Raw genomic sequence first — 12,000 nt, forward strand, 5'->3', positions numbered from 1 at the left:
GAGAACTCTTAAAAAGTTTATTCTTTGACATTTTCATACATGTATTTGTAGTATACCCTCTTAACCCCTCTCCTACCCTTTCCACTCCATTTAAAAACTCAAGTAAAAATTTTTATTTTTATTAATATTTGTCTTATATGTTTGAATATTTATGTGTGTACATGTTCAACCCAGTCCACTAGTGAAGGTCAGAGGACAGCTGTGGGAATAGATAGGTCTCTACTTCTACCCGTATGGGTTCCCCTGGTTAAAGTCAGGTCATCAGGCTTGGTGGCAAAACACCTTAACCTGTTGAACCATGAAACATATTCCCCCTAATTTATGCCTTTGTTTTTATCTTTATGGTGTTTAAGAAGCCTTTTTTCTAAATTTATAAAAATGTTTCCTACCGTTTTAATGTAGTCATTTGTAGCTGTAAATTTCTCAAACAAATTAATTTGATTCATGTAACAAATCCTGATATATTCTCTTTATTTTTATTCATCTCTGTTTTGTCTGATTTTTTTTTTTTTCTTTTAAGAGTATGTTCATTTCCAGGGGACTGTGAATTCCCAGAGTGCTTTTTGTAACCTATTTCTAATTTAATTCCGCTGTGGTTTCGGAACATTTTTTGTATACTTTGAGTTTGTTGGTGTTTGTTTATAGAATATATGGTCTGTTGAGAGTGTTTGTCCTGGTTGTTTTGTCAACTTGACACAAGGTAGGGTCATCTGGAAGAGGGAACTTCAATTGAGAAAATGCCTCCTTAAGATGGCCTGTAGACAAGCTTGTAGGGTGTTTTCTTGATGATTGATGGTTGCTGTGCAAGGGCCCAGCTTACTGTGGGCAGTGTTGTCCTTGGGTAGGTGGCCCTGGGGTGTGTAAGAAATTTGTGAAGAGACCAAGCCACAAACTTCTACCACTGTTAATCTACCATGCCTTGTTTGTCATGATGGACTGCCCTCAAACCATTAGCCAAAATAAAGCATCGACTCCCTCTCCCCAGAGTGTCATGTAACTCTGGCTGTCCTGGAACTCACCATGTAGACCAGGCTGGCCTCAAACTCAAGAGACTGCCTGCCTTTGCCCACTATGCCCAGCTTCATTGCTCCCTAAGTTACTACTTATTAAGTATTTGGTGATAGTTATGAGAAAAATAACTAACATGTACTTCTTTGGTTTTTCTGTACATTTGTTTGTTAATTCTTGAAGGTCCAGTATTAGAGTCTTTAGTTATTTAGGGTTATTTACATACTTTGGTTTATGTCTGACATTTTGCTTTTTTATTGTGTGCCTCATTTGTTCTTAATTCTTTTCTTTACTGGTTTAGCATTAAATGATGTGTTAATTTAAAGATTTTCTTTAGTGATCTCTAGGATTTATATTGTACATTGTAGTTATCAGAACCTTTAAAATATCCATTCTCCCCATATTTGTTATATTTATTAACCCTAACATGAATGGTTATAATTATTCATATATTTTTAGTGCTTTTTAAAGAAATCAAGAAAAGAATACAAATATTTAAAATTTATTATACTAGGTTTATTACTGCTTAACATCTTTGCTTATGCTCATTTCTTTGAATATATTTGACTTGTTATTCTATATCATTTCCATACTTCAATAAAGTTTGTTCCTATATTACTTTTGGTTGTTCTACTGTTTCTGAGGCAGTCTTATGTGATTCAGGCTATCTTGAACTCGTGGTGTAGCTAAGGTAACTTTGAATTGATCTTCCTTCCTCTGTATCTCCCAAATGATAGGATTACAGACATGTGCTACCATGTGTGACTTACTAACACTTTTATATGTCAAGGATCTAACAACATAATTGTGTACATTTGTTGTTTAAATTAGATGATGAAGTTATACTTCTACAGTGGTCTGTGTAATTAACCTTTCCTGGCATTTTTGCTTTTTCATGGTGGTTTGAGTTACCCTCTGTGTAACTAGCACAGACTCATTCCCTGACAGCTCCAGTCCACTGCTCATCCTCTCTAGGAAATTTAAATTCTAGTTATTTTGTACTTATACTCCGGAATTCTAGTTTTGAAATAATTCCATCTTTTTGTTGCTGTTTTTCATGTGAGGAAGTGATGCTATATAAAACCTTTAAGTTTTTCAACATGGTTTCTTTTCTTCGAATAGCATGGCTGCTTTGAACTCTTTGTTAACTCAGTACTTGGGCCATCTCACTGTCGAGGTAGAGCTTAACACTTTCCTTTTTTTTTTTTTTTTTTTTGAATACCTCACAGTGATTTTATTGAAAATTGAACACTTTGAGTTTTGAAAACTCTGTGTATTGATGTCTCAGCCCTGGAATTGTTGCTGTTTACCTGCTCATCTGTCGGTATGCTTGGCTGGAGTGGTTTTTTGTGCAGTACAGCCTGTGAAGTTGCTTCTTAGATGAAGCTCTTCTGGGTATGTGCGCAGGCCTTGTAACTGAGATGGCTGCTGTGCTGGCCCTGCTCTGCTTGATCGACTCCTGATCTCTTCATTTAGTTTTTAGCTAGCTTACTTTTGTTGCTGTCTTGCTCATCTGTCAGCTTCTACTAATTACTCTGTTTTCATCAACATCTCAGGGCTTAAATTGCTCCACAGTCTGACCCAATTAAAGTCAGGCCTTTTGGCAGAAGCAAAGCACTGCCAGGCTTTTATATTATATCTGGGTTTACCCCAAGAGAACTCTTTACTACCTCTCTTTGCAGAGACTTACTACAGTTCTCTTGTTAAACTTCCAGCTGTCTTGAGTTTTGCATTTTGCTGCTACTGTCATTGAACTGCCAGCTTTCTTTTACCTGTTTACTCTAAAGCTCTCCAAAGATTATTTCTAATAGTTTCCTTAGGGATGAAGTTCCCCAGTTTGTTTGAAATAAAGAGTGCCACATGTGGCACTGCAGTGTCTTCTGGTTGTATGCATCACCACCTCAAACCTGTGCTACCTTGAGTGAAGCCAGGAGTGGAAGCCAGGGAAGTGCGGCCTACCATTCCCTTAGGATCAGGGCACTACTGTTGCGTATGGTAACCCTTGTTCTCAGCCTGCCTCTCAGAAAAACAAAACAAAATAAAACTGAAACTGTCAGTTGTACCACTAGATAGTAGCTGGTGACCTTCCTTGTGTAGGACTTTTACTGAGTCAGGAGGTCAGGAGGGTAGGAATAGAGGTGGCTTGTAGTAAATGTGTCATAGATGCTTTTTCATCTCACCTTAATCAAACAGGATTTTGTCACAGTTCTAGGTGTTTTAGGTGATTTACTGAGTTTCTGAAGTCACATCATAGTGTCTTCAGCTATGTTCTGATTGGTTTGTGTGTGTTGTGATGTAGGGGTAGTTTTATTTCCATAGGGCTGCTGTGTAGTACCAGCCCCTGCTGCTCTTCATAGTGCTACCTGCTTTATGCATGAAATGTCCGTACCCAGTTGTTACCCAGAGTGTGTCACTTGTTCTTGTGTGAGTACCATATGTCTTTTTTTTTATTTAGAGAATATTAGTTTTTGTAATCAAACCCACGTAGATAAGACCTTACATATTTAATACAGTGTGTTACCCCTGTACAAATGGAAAAAAATTAAGTTCAACATTTCTAGACCAATATTGCTGTTAATTTCTGTACTATGCCAACTCAACATGGTAAACTGGGATACTTGTGAGTACCATATGTCTTCATGTAGCTCTATGACAAACTAAAAACACTTTCCTGCTTTTTGGTAGGCAGAATTCTAAAGCTAATGCTTTGATTATTTAGTTGAGTATGCATCTAGATATGCTGCAGAGGGATTCTGTGGTTGTTACTGATTTGTAGATTTTTAAAAAGTGACATGATGAAGCCAAAGGAGAAAGAAGAATCGAGAGGCAGCAATACAGGTGAAGAAAGCTAATCTTGGAACTGGAGACCTCAGGCCTGTGAACTGAGTTATGCCAGCATTCTGAGTGAATGTGGAAGCAGAAATGTTCCTCTAAAATTCATTGCCTTTTGTGCATGGTTTCAGAAGATTATTGTCCACCATGGCAGAGTGGCTGTGCATGTAAGCTGGTAGGAGAGAGTGGCTGCTGCTGCTCCTACCAGTCAGCAGGGTAAAGACTCCATAGCCTTTCGTTGAAGTCCGAGCATATGAGCATTAGTGGGACATTTCTGATGCACCCTGAGACATTTCTTATGGCTGCTTGACAGGGATATAACCTAGTTGCTATTGATATCATATGTGTGAACCTATAAGCAGAGAACCTTGTGATAATTTGTAAGTGTGGCAATAGGAAATTTCCATGGACTTCTGATTTTCTTCAGAATTGTATTGATCGATTTTGGCTCTTAAAAATTCTACAAAAAAAATAAAACAAAACGATCAACCTATTTTAGATTACAAATTAAACTTGCAGATCATTTTTAAAAAAATATGACTACTTCAAAACATATTTATATATATATATAATATCCCATTTCTGTTAATAATTTATAATTTCTCCATAGTGATCACATAATTATTGTTATGCTTTTAGGTGTCTTATGCCTTTCAGTGTGATTATAAGTACTTTTTAAGACATTAATTTTGGTTTATTGCTGATAATGTAGAAACAGATATTATTTTTTCTGTTGACTTGATAATTAGCAGCCTTGATTATAATTCTTTTACTCTCAAGCTTATTTGCATTTCTGTGGGCAGTTTATAGTTTTTGTTCTAGATTTACTTCAGTGACTGACCTATATAGTTCAGTGCCAATGTGTTATAATGGACCCCTTTTCTTGAGTTTCAAAATCTTTTAGTATTTTGCAATTTAGTATTTTGGCATTTTTGATCTGTCACCTTTAGATGATATTCCTTTGTTCCTGATTAATAGCTCATTTAAATAATGAATAAGTGTCTTCATTAAAAACTTCTGCATCTTTTTAGATGAGTAACTTTTTTATACGTTTTAAATGAGGTCATGTGAATTTTTTCTTTTTCTTTTTGCTCTCTGTGACAAATAACTAAGAGAGAAATACTCTTTTTTTGTCTTTTTAATGATTTATTTATTATGTATACAATGTTCTGTCTGCATATATTCCTGCAGGTCAGAAGAGGGCACCAGATCTCATTACAGATGGTTTTGAGCCACCATGTGGTTGCTGGGAATCCAACTCAGGACCTCTGTAAGAGCAGCGAGTGCTCTTAACCTCTGAGCCATCTTTCCAGCCCCGAGAGAAATTTTCTAAAGGAGATTTAATTTGGCTCATGCTTGCAGAACTAGCAGAACTTGGTGTGATGGGAGAAGCAGAGAGAGAACGAACTCTTTTTTCCTTTTGTTTCTTTCAGGCTGCAGCTTCTAGGGTGATGCTATCAATATTCAGGTGAGTTTTAGTTGGTCCTCTTGGTACTTAGTACAGGAGTGCTTTCCTTAACTCCTAGGCATTACTTAACCCGATCAGGCTGGCAAGATTAACTCCTACAGTGTGGAATTCTATTGCTCTCTATTAAACCAACCTTGCATTCCTGAAGCAGCCTAGTTTTGAAATTATTATTGCCTTTATGCAAATTGCTGAATAGTTTTTGCTTATCTTTTAAAAATATTTATGTATGTGAGTCATCTGTCTTTATGCATAATAGAAGAGGGAATCAGATCCCATTATAAATGGTTGTGAACTACCAAGTGGTTGCTGGGGCTTGAACTCAAGACCTCTTAACCTCTGAGCCATTTCTCCAGCCCCAATTTCTCAAGTGTTTCCTTGGCTGTCTTGGGACTTGCTCTCTAGACCAGGCTGGCCTCAAACTCACAGAGATCCAGAGATCTGCCTGCCTCTGCCTCCCCAGTGCTGGAACTAAAGGCGTGTGCCACCACCGCCCCATGGCTTTAGATTCTTTGGAGTTTTAATTTTTTTGTCAGTTTGATGCAAGTATTTTTAGTAATTTCTGCTATTTTCTTTTTTTTTGGAAATTTCAAATGTGTCCGTGTCAAATTGTAGTTCTTTGTGTTTTCTTTTTCTTTTTTTTTTTTTTAATATAGTGATGTCTTTTCTTGAAGTTGTATGTATTTGTTCTCTGTGTCTTGTTTTTTACCCTGAGTAAATTGTTAGTAGCTATTCGTTTTACTCAGGAATCAACTTTCAGCTCTGTTCAATTTTGCTCCTTGGTTTTCTGTTTGAATTTTGTTCTAGTTTTAGTTGAAACGTATAATTTTCATCTTACTCTGTTTTTTTTCCAGAAGATTGTTTTTCTTCCATTTTTAAGAGTTTAGCCCTTCGGGGCTCCAAAGATGACCCAACCAAACCTACACACCTGAATTTGATCCCTGTGCTGTGCCTTACTTCCTCCCTCTCCAAGTAAATACTTGTAAAAAAATTCAGAAAAGGGATACAACTCTTCACATGGGCTTTGGCTGGGGTCATGGGGCAAGAGTCAGCAAATACAAATTAGGGTCCTTCTCAGTGTCACATGATCGATTCCTGACCTTCCTGCTGTGAATAGCACAGTTCACATGGTAATTTAGCTTGACATAGACTGGGACATATAGCATTGGTGATGCTTCAGAACTCTTCCTGATAGCAGCTGCTCCATTCAAGGTGATGAACTTGTTCATGGCTTTATCCTGACAAACATGCTCTGTATAGTCCATAGTCCCGCTGTGTTCTCTTCTCTGTCATTTTGGAAGCTAGGACTCAAAAGAACTAGTTCTCCTTTTTTATCATCTCTCTTCTTTGAGGTTCTTTGGCTTTACTTTGCTACTCTTTTTCTGAACTGTGGTAAATGTTTTCTGAATCCTTCTCTTATATATATTTGGGGTTTATAAAGTTCTTGAAGTGTAAGTTTAATGCCTCCCTCACGACACAAGTAGTTTTTAAGCTCTGAAGTTCAGTGCTGTTCTTTCCCAGATTTTGATGTTGTGCTGGGTGGGTACGTACTGTGCTGTGTTGGTTGGTACTGTGTTAGGTGGGTTAGTGTTGTGCTTGCTTGGTGGTTGGTGTTGTGGTTTTTGTGTTTTGTTTGTGTGGGTATATTTTATTCATTTGGAAACATTCTATAATTTTCATTAATTTTTTAATAAAACATTTTTATGAATTAATTGAGAGTTTCATATAATGTATTTTGATGGTATTCACCCCCCCACACACACACCTCTTTCTCTTAACTCACTGTGGTAGTTTGAATGTAATTGGCCCCCATAAGTTCAGGGGGTGACATTATTGGGAGGTGTGGCCTTGTTGAAGTAGGAATGGCATTGTTGAAGGAAGTATGTCACTGTGGGGGCAGGCTTTGAGGTCTCTTTAGCTTATGTTTTGCTCAGTGTCATAGTCCACTTCCTGTTTTGCCTTTTGATCAAGACATAGCCAGCACCATATCTGCCTGCATGGTGATAATGGACTAAACCTCAGGCACTGTAAACTTGAGCTGTCCCAATTAATTGTTTTCCTTACAAGAGTTGTCATGGTCATTGTGTCTCTTCACAGCAATAGAAATCCTGACACCCCTTAAATTCACTTTAGTCCCTTCCCACTTTTTGTGTCATCTTTTATTGTTTTTTTTTTTTCTAAATAACTCATTAATTCCAATTCGTGCTGTCCATAAACTAATGGTGTGAGGCCATCCATCCTCTGGAGTGTGGTCAACCTGTCAGGGTCCACACCCTTCTAAAAAACTGACTCGATTCCCCAGAAGCCATTGAATGTGCATAACTACTGGGGGTGAGGGGGGCTGTGAGTTCTCTCCCCTCCATGCTAGATGTTGATGGGCTTGATTCTTGTGCAGGTCTTGCACAGGCATCCACAGCTACTGTGAGTTCATGGATGCAGTGGTCCTTTTATGTTCATAAGACACTGTTTTGCTTGGGTTCTCAAACCTCCAGCCTAGACTCTTATTCCTTCTTTCATCAGGGACAGGGTGTGTGTTTGTGTGTGTGTGTGTGGTGTGTGTGTGTGTGTGTGTGTGTGTGTGTGTGTGTGTGTGTGTGTGTGTGTGTGTGTAAACTCAGGGCCTCATGTATGCTTGGCATGTATCTACCATTATGCTAAATCTTCACCCTATTGTACATTTTAATTCACGACATTTTCTAAATTTGTGTAAAGTTAAAATGACTTTTAGGCCTAAATTTTTCAGATTTAGTAAGTGGAAAGCCTTTATTTAATAGCCCGAACTTAATAGCTGATAAAGCTTTATCTTAAAGACTATGGATTACCTCAGTTTCTACAGGCATTAAAAATAAGGTGGGGATCTCTATTATCTCTCTCTATTATCTCTCTATTATCCTTCCCTCCCTCCCTTCCTCCCCCCCTTCCTCCCTCCCTCTCCAGGCCAGCTGGCTACACAGCAAGACTCTGTCTCAGACAACAAAAAATGACAACAAAATCCCTCTGTAGATTTAACTTCACCCTAATCAGAGTGGCTAGCATCAGGAGAATCAGCTGGGCCTAGTGGCAGAGGCCTGTGATCCCAGCTACTTGGTGAGGTCAGGGGCAGCCTGAGCAACTTGGTGAGACCCTAACTCAAAAGTAAAAAGAGCCAGGGGTATAGCTTGGTGGTGGGGCTCTTGCCTATCGTTTTTGGACCCTGGGTTCAGCCCCAGCCCAGCAGAAAAAAATAAAAATAAAAAAAATAAAAAGGAAGCAAATACTGGAGAGTTTGAAGGGATTACCCCTTAGACACTGCTTATGGGAATCTAAATAGTTCAGCTATTGTGGGGATCAGTGTGGAATTTCCTTAAAAAACTAGAACTGCCATATGATCCTGCTATAGCACTTGATTACACACTTGAAGTAGTAAAAAAGTCAGCATATAATAGATACATACCTACTGTCTTAGTTAGGGTTTCATTGATGTGAAGCGACACCATGACCATGGCAACTCTTATGAAGGAAAATATTTAATTGGGTGAATTACTGTTCAGAGGTTCAGTCCATTATCGCATGGCCGGACACATGGTGCTGGAGAAGGAGCTGAGAGTTCTATATCTTGCAGGCAACAGGAAGTGAACTGAGACGCTGGGTGTGGCTTGAGCACATATGAGACCTCAAAGCCCTGCTCCACAGTTACATACTTCCTCCAACCAGGCCACACCCACTGCAACAAAGCCACATCTTCTAATAGTGCCATTTCCTTTGACCACTACACCTACACATTCAGGTTTATTAGTGATTAACAGTATTCATAGCAGACAGGATGATGCATGGATCAGCCTAAATGTTTATCAGCCAATGGGTAGATGAAGTTGTGCCATATAAGCACAGCAGACTTTAATCTGCCATAATGAATTAGGTTATGTTATTTGCAAGAAATGGATGGATCTGAGTAGTATCATCAAACTTTATAGGTTTCCCAGGATTACCTTGAACTTTTATCCTCCTACCTTAGCCTCCTGCATGCTGGAACCACATGTATGTACCACCATGCCCATTTTATGTGATGTTGGAGATGGAACCAAGGGCCTCAAGCATGCTAGGCAAGCACTCAACAAATTCATATGTCCCTAGCCCCAAAACTAGTTTTGCAACTGCTCTCTGTGTTACAGTGTAAGTGCAGCCGTAGACAGTTTGCAGATAAATAGGTTTTGCATGTATAAAAATGAAATCTCATTTATGAACATAGAAATTTGAGCTTCATACATGAAACAAAATGGTTGTTCCCTTGAAAGGCTGTTAGTGAGCAGACATTTTCTTTTAATAGATAAAGAAAAGTCCAGAATCAAAATTGTTAATCTCATTTTGGTGCAGCAGTGCAAAGTATGCTAATTGTATTAAAACATTTAATTGTAGTGAGAAATACATGACATACAGTTTACTGTCCTAGTTATTTCCAGGTTTAATACTACTAAGTGTGGTCTTATTGTTAAACAGCTATTTCCAGATTATTTTTTATCTTGAGAAGCTGTAATTATGCTGTTAAACCATGATTGCTTATTCGTCCCTAACTCCAGCCCCTGGCATCACAGTGCACTTTTGGTCTCTGAGTTTGACTGTAACAAGCTTTCTTGTTGGACTGTGTTTGGATCACCAGCCCCCCAAAATGACATGGAGACTTACTGTTAATTATGAAATCTGGGCCTTTAGCTTAGGCTTGTTTCCAACTATATTTTTCCAACCTATATTTTTTTAATCAACGTTTTGCCACATGGCTTGGTTGCCTCTTAGTTCCAATCTTCACAGTGTACAAAAAGATTATACCATAACCTTAGATTACTTTGAGTGGAATCATACACTTATTACCCTTCTCATGGCTTATTTTTACTTAGTGTAATGTCTTTAGTGGTTTGTCATGTTGCAGCAAATGACAGAATTTACCTTTTGTTAGGCTTAATAATGTCCTATAGCATGTTTATTCATTGATCTACCAATGACATTTACATTGCTCCCACCTTTTAGTAGTGCTGTTGTGAGGTATACTTTAATAGAATCTTTGTATAATTTGACCAGCATTTATTTCAACTCCTTCCCCAACCAGTCCCATTCTGTTGTTTCTTGTTTGTAACTTGTTTGACTGATTACATTTGTGTATAAGGTATTTGTTTTTCTTTGCCTGGCTTGTGTCACTTAGCATAATGTCCTGTTGTAGGTTTGTTCATGCTTGCTTGTTGGAAAGAATTTTTCTCCCTCCCCTCCCCCCTCTCCTTCCCTCCCTTCCCCCCTCCTCCTCTTCCTCCCCCTCCTCTGTAGACCAGGTTGGCCTTGAATTCACAGAGCTCTGCTTGCCTCTGCCTCCTGAACACTGGGATCAAAGGTGTGTGCTGCCACTAGCACCCAGCTGGAAAATATTTTTTCTAGAAGGCTAAATTATATAAATACTATATAAACACACCAAATTTTCTTTATTCATTTATCTCCTGAAGGATACTGAAGTTGATTCTGTATCTTGGCTGTTGTGGACAATGTTGTAATAAATATGGGAATGCAGATGGGTCTGACATTTTACACATACTGTTTTTTCTTTCTTCTTTCATTGTGTCTTTCAAAGTACAGTTGGAGAGAACAAGATGGGTGTTTGATTTGTTTTAAGTGCCAGTAGAGATGCTCAACATCCCATAATCTTCCTGTTTTTAATTACTATTGTTTTCAGTGCTGAGGACCCAGCTATCCAGGCCTTGTGCACACCAGGCAAATGCTTTACCACTGAACTACATCCCAAGTTCCTGTTTTTTGAGACTGTCTCACTTTGTAGTGTAAGGTGACTTGGAACGTAGGATTCACCTGCCTCTGTCCCTTGAGTTCTGGGGATTATAGGAGTGTGCCACCACACCTGGTTCCATAATTAAATTTTAAAGTACACAAATAACAACCTGGAATGAGGAGCTGTTTCTAGTGTTATAAAAATAGATTCAGAATTAATTTTTTCCCCGGTGTCATGGAGAATTATTTAGTCTGTGTAGTATAATCAAATAAGGTGGGTAAGTGGTAAGTTTATAGAGTGTTAATGCTGCATAGTACTTTACTCCACATGCTTCATAATAGTGATTATATATGATGTGTCCAACCAAAAATCATCTCAAGTTCTTTCTTTTACCTTTTTTTAAAATTCATGTTGCAAGTTGCAACAATATCTTGTCCTTTTGGCTTATGTATAGTAGCATCGGTCATTCATACAACCTCAAGTGTGGGTAAGTTTGATATTTAGATGGCAGCGAAACAGTTTTTCCCATCTTACTCTTGGTTCTGTATGCTATGCTGTGCTGCATTTGTGCTGCATCCCTCCTTGTTATCTCATGCTCTTAGCTGATGACAGTTGAATCATTAGATTCAATCATCTGCCTTAGAGCAGACCTTAGAGTTTTTGTCCTTACTGCTGGATAAGTAGGTAAGTCCTGACAAAGAAACTCACTAGTGCCCTTTCTCCTTCACATCTTGTTCATGAAAGAAATTCCAGCCTGAGGAGATGGATCAGATTGAAAAGTGCTGCCTCACAAGCATGAGATCTTTGGGTCGGATTCCTCACGTAGAAGGCCAATGCAGTAGTGTAAATGTGTAATCTAGGGCTGCAGAGCTGGAGACAGGAGAAGTGTGGGGATTCCTGGCAGCTAGTCAGTGAGCTCCAGGTTCCCCCCTCCTCCAGTGGTGAATTACTG

At 38.6% G+C, this 12,000-nt stretch overlaps 1 protein-coding gene across 4 annotated transcripts in view; it reads left to right on the plus strand.

Annotated features, from left to right (window-relative positions):
• The window catches only part of Tlk1 (tousled like kinase 1), a 128,029-nt gene that overhangs the window by 34,800 nt on the left and 81,229 nt on the right, over window positions 1–12,000 (plus strand). The window contains exon 2 of one of the 4 annotated variants that reach the window (XM_027420213.2): window positions 5,274–5,308. The exons of the other annotated variants lie outside the window; for them this stretch is intronic. The gene's annotated coding sequence lies outside the window, so the exon portion shown is untranslated. The remainder of the gene's footprint in view (window positions 1–5,273; window positions 5,309–12,000) is intronic. 4 annotated transcript variants of the gene reach the window in all.

This window comes from Cricetulus griseus, chromosome 6, assembly GCF_003668045.3.
Source record: "Cricetulus griseus strain 17A/GY chromosome 6, alternate assembly CriGri-PICRH-1.0, whole genome shotgun sequence".
Classification (NCBI taxonomy): Eukaryota; Metazoa; Chordata; class Mammalia; order Rodentia; family Cricetidae; genus Cricetulus; species Cricetulus griseus.